Source organism: Anneissia japonica, unplaced genomic scaffold (assembly GCF_011630105.1).
Source record: "Anneissia japonica isolate Jap-2015-1 unplaced genomic scaffold, ASM1163010v1 scaffold287965_len1858130_cov191, whole genome shotgun sequence".
In the NCBI taxonomy this organism is placed as follows: domain Eukaryota; kingdom Metazoa; phylum Echinodermata; class Crinoidea; order Comatulida; family Comatulidae; genus Anneissia; species Anneissia japonica.
The window spans coordinates 774,588-781,640 of NW_022748342.1; positions in this window are offsets into that span (position 1 = coordinate 774,588).

Genomic DNA, 7,053 nt, shown 5'->3' on the forward strand with positions numbered 1-7,053 from the left:
TATAACTTCGATGCGGTTGCAAGAATGCACACGGTCATCGTATAATATTTAAGATGTACCGCATGTGAGATGTTAGACGCTAATCAAAGAAAATTTTCAGGAGTATACGGAGAAGATCATTTGGAAGTACAGTCAATTAATGTGAAGGCTAGTGTGCCCAGGTCAACAGGAGAAGGCCATTATTATTGCATTTTTAAGGAAGAATATCAGGAAACTTAAAACAGTGTCAAAGACATCCACTGCTGTCGCCCCACAATTTATGGCCCTGATTTGAACTTGAGACTTCTACTTGACAATGTAACATCATTCATTATTTTCATCATTTCTCATTGTTACTCTTATTTGTTATCATATCATGATACCATGATAATTAGATAGAAAAATCATTAGTTACAATAAATGACAATTATAGCACTATAGGATTTTGTAGTAAAAGTGTTGAAACGTGACAGTAATGACCTACAGTTACTACTAGTCCTAGTTATCATTACTAAAAATATAAAAACAATAAACGAAAAAAAAAAACCAACAAAAAAACCCGTCACGCCCTCAAGCGACCTGTAATGGCAGCTAATTACGAAAAACTGTGCATGACGTAATAGTAATGTACTAAATTATCAAAACTCCATTCGCTTTCAAAATAGATGTAGGCCTACCTAGATTCAAATAAAGAATGAGTTAAAAAGTTCCATTAAAAAAAATAGGTCTATACAATAACACATAATTCACGATTTGTTAAATTAAACCAATTTTTTTAGCGCAATTTTTAATCGCTCAACATTCTCAGACAATACCACAATCCTACAATGAGTAAACTATGGCACAATAACCTGTTTTTTTTTATTATTGAATTTTTATATTGCCATTCCACAATAACCAAAGTCTAGACGCTCAATCGTAAATTCGGTAAAAGGAACATATCTTACAGATTTTCTAATTTCCGCTTAAATAAAACTAAAATTTCGGATTAAAATTATTCCATAGGCTATCAATTAACCCCATATGAAATCCATTGTACAGACAGGAAAAACGGTCACATGGTATATTATAGCTTGAGGGCGATGTTACTTATCTGATTTTGGTGGTAATTGGTGTACTGATGCGAAATTCCTTTTTTATTTATTAATTTTTTTTCAGAACTATTACGTATCTAGAGTACACTTTTTACGGTAAAAAGAAGCATTACAATTTTGCCCAGGCTCAGAGTTCTAGTTTTTGGGCCGATTTCAGGCTCAAAATGTTCTTATTTTGTTCTTATTTTTACACACTTTCCAAACAAAAAATTATTATTTTACAGTCAGTATATTACTTTAATGTATTATAGAGGGTATTACAAATAAGGTACAGATAGATTTATTGGTTTTCTCATCCTCATTTGACATTTTACCTCAGCCTAAATTTGTTCTTATTTTGTTCTTAATTTTTAAGAGATTTCAGCCTCAGTGTTCTAATGTGTTCTTATAAACAAAAAGTGTATGTTCCTCCATGGTTTTCTTTATCTATCATTTCAACGTCTAAAATATTATTTTATACCTTAATCATGGTTGATCTCTGCTGCAAAATCACAATAATAATTAAACAATATCAGTCACAAATGTTTTGTCTCCTAAAATCGTTAAATATCTCATTTCTTATAATTAAACCTAAGTACTAAATATACTTGAGTACCACGGTAATTTACCCATATTTTGTTAATGAAATTAGTGCTCATTACAATAGATCTTAATCATTGATACTGCTACCAGCTGTATGTCATCATCATCGTCTTATCTATTCGCTGAAAGGATGGGCCTATCACTGAGTAATACTTTGTCATGGATTGATTGATCGATCACAGGATACCTCTACAAAAACGCTTTAAATCCTACTTTAGATGTTGTTGCAAACACTTCACACACCGTCACAAACATCACTATGAATTAATTAGACAAATAATAATATGGACATTTAAAAAGTACCCTGAAATAATAAAGAAATACAGTACTATGTTATGCCAGCGGGTTTACTTCTACTGCCTATCGATTATAAATTTACAATTTTTGATATAGGCCAATACTAACAATCTATATTTCAGTATCTATATTTCGGTATATTACCGTTTTAATTTGCATATACCTATTACTTTGTTATTATTTTCTTTTTTTAAATTCATAATATTTATTATTTCGTTAACTGTTGATTAAACATGTTCATTATTTGTTTTGTGTGTAATTATCTCTTATTCATTGTTTTTAATTATTATCATCCGATTTATCTGACTACTTTCGTTTTTTTTAAATTTATTTATTTTATCATATAATTTTTATTTTTTTTACTTGTTTTTGCAATAATCTGCACATTATGTTTTTAATTATATTAATTTTACGTAATAATGTTTGTATTAATTTGTAGTTAAGATGTTTTCTGTAATTTGTTTTGTTACATGTTGAAGGCCCCAAATGATTAGCTTCTGTTGGATGGATCACCCTCATTAAATATGGTTGAAATAAATAAATAAATAAACATTGAATCATTGGCAGACATTTGCTAAATTAGAGATTCAATTTACATAGATCAATTATAATTACAAACAATAGTAACCAGTGTAAGAATTTAGTGTTCTTTTATGTCAAATGGTGATGTATATTAAACCCCACCATTTAAGAGATCCCTAGATATGTCTCAATGTTGATTTTACCAAAATATGCCGACAGGTAAATAAGATATAGGATATTTCAATGATTGTGTACAGCTAAGCATCCGCATATTAGTCTGTTCAAAAACTATTCCAATAATCCCCTTCAAATGAATAAAGAAATCTTCCTGATTGTATACCTAATCTTATAAATCATAGGCCTGTGTTCTTTAATAATTTTGATTGCTTGAAACATTTCAGTAATTAATTATTCACCTGTTACTCGTAAATTTTTCTTCAATTGTTTACACAAAATTGAGACATGCTATTTTGACAAATCACCACCTCAACAGATAAGTGAGTTATCTGTGACAAGTCGATTAGTAATTAGTCAATTTTTAGTAGGCCTAGATCTCATCCAGTTGATAAGGTTTTCAGTTTTGGAAACATTATTGAACATCTTACATTGCTATTAAATTTTCGATATGTTTAGTTAATCCGTAATCCTGTTTTCCTTGACTAAAATTACTTAATTCATAATTTCTAAGTAAATATTTTCAACATTTTTTTTGAGAGGAAACACTTCACATGGATATGTCATATATTTTGCATCCTGTCACTGATGAGTATAACAGCTAAATATCCTAATTAGAGTAAACATTACGAAACCGATTTTATGTCATTATATTTCTCTGTCCTGACATAATAACGTATTAAAGATGTATTGTTCCTTGCTGTTGTCAAAAAATCATAAAAAATAATTTTTAAATAAACTTGCTCATATTACAATAGCATACAAATTATTAACTTGTGCGTAAAAATTATTGAATTAAAAAAAATATTTACACTGATTTTTAAACCAAAAATGTATAATAAAAATATTTAAACACTTCAAGTGACTGCAAGTGTTTCTATCACTTTTCGCTGTAAACTGATGGGTAGATTTTTTTTAAATACACTAATGTCTATGTTCAAGTTGATAACTTTTATGTTACTTCAAAATGGGCAAGTTAATTTCAAAAAAAATATTTTTATGATTTGTTTGGTATTTAGCATGGGACAATACATCTTTAAACAGAGTGCACTAATAATGAAAGAATATGACAACACTCATCGCATATCAATTAATTAGAATTAGTTTAAAAGTGATCTTTTAAACTAAAACTAAATTTAATATCATAAGACCCTAGATTGGCCTCAGTTGCAAAAACCCCTCTCCCAGGCACAACCCCTCACCCACGGTGGATGTTAGTATCATTAATTTACATGTACAATAGTCTACTCAAACGCATGCACCTGGAATATATTTAAGTAATGTGCCCTGTGTATTTGTGAATTTAAAAAAAAACCGATATTGCAAGATAAAAATAATATAAATGAAATGAAGTGTAATCAATAAAATATGAAATAAAATGAAATTAAAAAAAATTACGAAATAAAATGAAATAAAATATAAATATATGCCAACTCTAGTTTTTAATGAGGGCTATCTGGTGTGCCTGTAGTGTGGAGTCGTAGGCATATATATCCAACTGGATTTCTGCTAAGATTAGTATAGCCATGGTCATTGAATTCGAAAGCGAGGATTTAACAGTAAACTAAAATGAAATAAATTATTGGTCTTAGTCAAGTATTATAACTAGGACCCACGGAAGCTTCAGTGCAGCACCGCCCTTGGAGTTTATCGGACAGTACTGGGGATTACTGCGCACTTTATAACATGTACGGTACATGAACAAATTTGAGAACTTGTGTTTAACACTATAATTAGAGCAGCTTGAAGGACAACCATGGTATATTCTGCATCTACAGACTCCAATATTTTATATTATCAAAATCTACTTTGCATTTATTAAATATATGATAAGATCAACATCATATTATTTGTTTGTTTTCTAATTTTCAATAATCAACCTGATCCGTACAAGCGCCCCCAATTTCAAGACATGTATATTGTATTTCAGCATTATTCACATCTGAAAATAATTTATCATAATTATAGATAGCAGGAGGTCTAGTTATGTCTGCTGTCTGTGCTGCATGAGAAGATCAGATCTCGTAGACAAGTTTTGAGGTCTGAGTCACCCTGGGCTTAAAGTTAAGTATTTCCGTCGGAGATTTATCATTTCCCTCGATCCTTACCAAGATGGGGAACGAGCAGCCAATAACCTCACGTATTTTACGTCAATCAAGCGCCAGCATCTAATCTTCATCAATTTGTTAATGTCGAAAACATTACAGTTTAGCAATCGGCTCATATTTTAGGGAAAATTAAATGTTATGCAAATATAAATATCATATAAAATAGCGCAAACAAAATTACATGATTAAACCATAACTACACCATTCCATTTTAAAATTTGTTTTTAAACGGATACCCTTATTGACACAAAATAACATGTGACTTTATTCAACCAACAGGATTCTTGAAACTTGGTTGTGTTTCCATGGAACGCATGAAAATCACACTTTGTTCAATCCTAACACTTTTTTGGTTCTAGATTGATGTTTTTACGAACTATGAACATTGATATTAGGACATTTATTTTTCACTATGTTTCGAGTATGGCTTTCCTTTCCTCTGCCCCGCAAATCTGGAATCCACCAGCAGAATGTGATTCTGATAAAGTCTTAAGCCTAGACCGACAATTAAATTATTTAGGCCTACTCAGAACTGATTTGAAATAATACTCTGCATTTGGACTTTCTAGTTACGTTTCCATGGAACGCGTGGAAATTACATTTTGTTCAATCCTAACACTTTTTTTTGGCTGTTGATTGACGTTTTTACGAGCTATAACATTATATTACGACATTTGCTTTTCACTATATTCCGTGTATGGCCTTCCGTTCCTCTGCCCCGAAAACCTGGAATCCGTCAGCAGAATGTGGTTCTGATAAAGTCGTAAGCATAGACCAACAATCAGACTATTTACTCAGAATTAATATGAAATAATACCCTGCATTACTTTCTTCAGTGAACTTAATCAGAATTTACCAAGAAACGTAACTAGTAAAATGGTTTATTAAAAAATAAACGATATCGTAAATTGAGTGTGATTATAAAAACAATAGGAAGAAATATTTTTTCATTTCAATATTCTTATTTGTAAACTATTCAAATCAATCAATCAATCAATCAACCAACCAACCAACCAATCAATCAATCAATACATTTTATGATTATGATTATTTACTACATCACTACATTACTTTTTTATGATGAAAAAAAATCATACTGCAAAGATGATGTGATTTTAGGAGACACTTTTTAAAAATGCCTTAGGTCATTTTGGTGCATATATAGATTATGTCTACCATGTAAGGGTACTTGTAAACGACTGATCTAATAATAAATGCGTAGGAATTGACTACTTTTCTCTGGTTTAGGCGACAATATTGGAACATGGCAACGGTCAATAAACTGTCAACTCTCAGTAGCAATAATGAATAAACCTTCAGATAGTAAATGACCAATGTCAGTTTTCAACTACTCCGACGTTATGTCCCCTTCGAAGCAACTTGCTGACGATAGCTGGTGGTAACCGGCGACCGGTCGGGAAGCAGTAGCCATGGCTTTTTATTGCTGGGGTATTTCAATGGATTAGTTAAGTTAATCTCTATAGATATTAAATTCATTTATTCAAAGCTGCTTATCTAAGACTAAGTTAACACATTACTAATAAATAGAATTGAATTAGAAGGCAAGCGAAGTAATATAAGCATAAAATAAATTGTATAGCACAACAAAAGACACGGCAGGATACAGCATGGTACAACACAGAGACAATTAACATACAACACAACACAACATAAACATTTTCTATCATAATGATCAGTTATGCAAATATTTTCATTCTATTTTTTTAAATAGGTCTTTTGATTTTCAACCAAATCGTTTCACGACTCAGGTAGAATAAGTTCACAGCCTAGCGTTGAACCTGACCCTCAACTACTGTGAACGGAAAGTGTATCACGGCAAATGGATTACGTCCATTTTCGTTTCTGAAACACAGCACTGTAGTCGAGAGTTCAACTGGTGTTGCACAAAGGGTACTGGAACATCTGCTGACGTACAGTCGCATTACACAGGTGTGCCAGGGGATAACCTTTACAGGATGTCTCTCTCTATCTGATGCAACAGCTTTGTGTCACTGTGCACCCATAAGACAGGGTAAAAAAATTAGTTCTCAGGCCAGTAGGCACAACATCTAGCTTATAAAATCCATTATATTTTACTCATAATATATAAATCAATCAATACCATTCTCAATAATTAGCATTTCATTTTGATTTGAAGTATGTTTTCTTGAAAAAAAATTTTGAAACGCTAACCGCTTTTTACTTTGTCCAATTGGATAGCTAACGAATATAAAGAATTACCGGTTTTGTCACGTATCTTTTTAAAATGAAAAATATCAAAAACGATGCAATTAAGT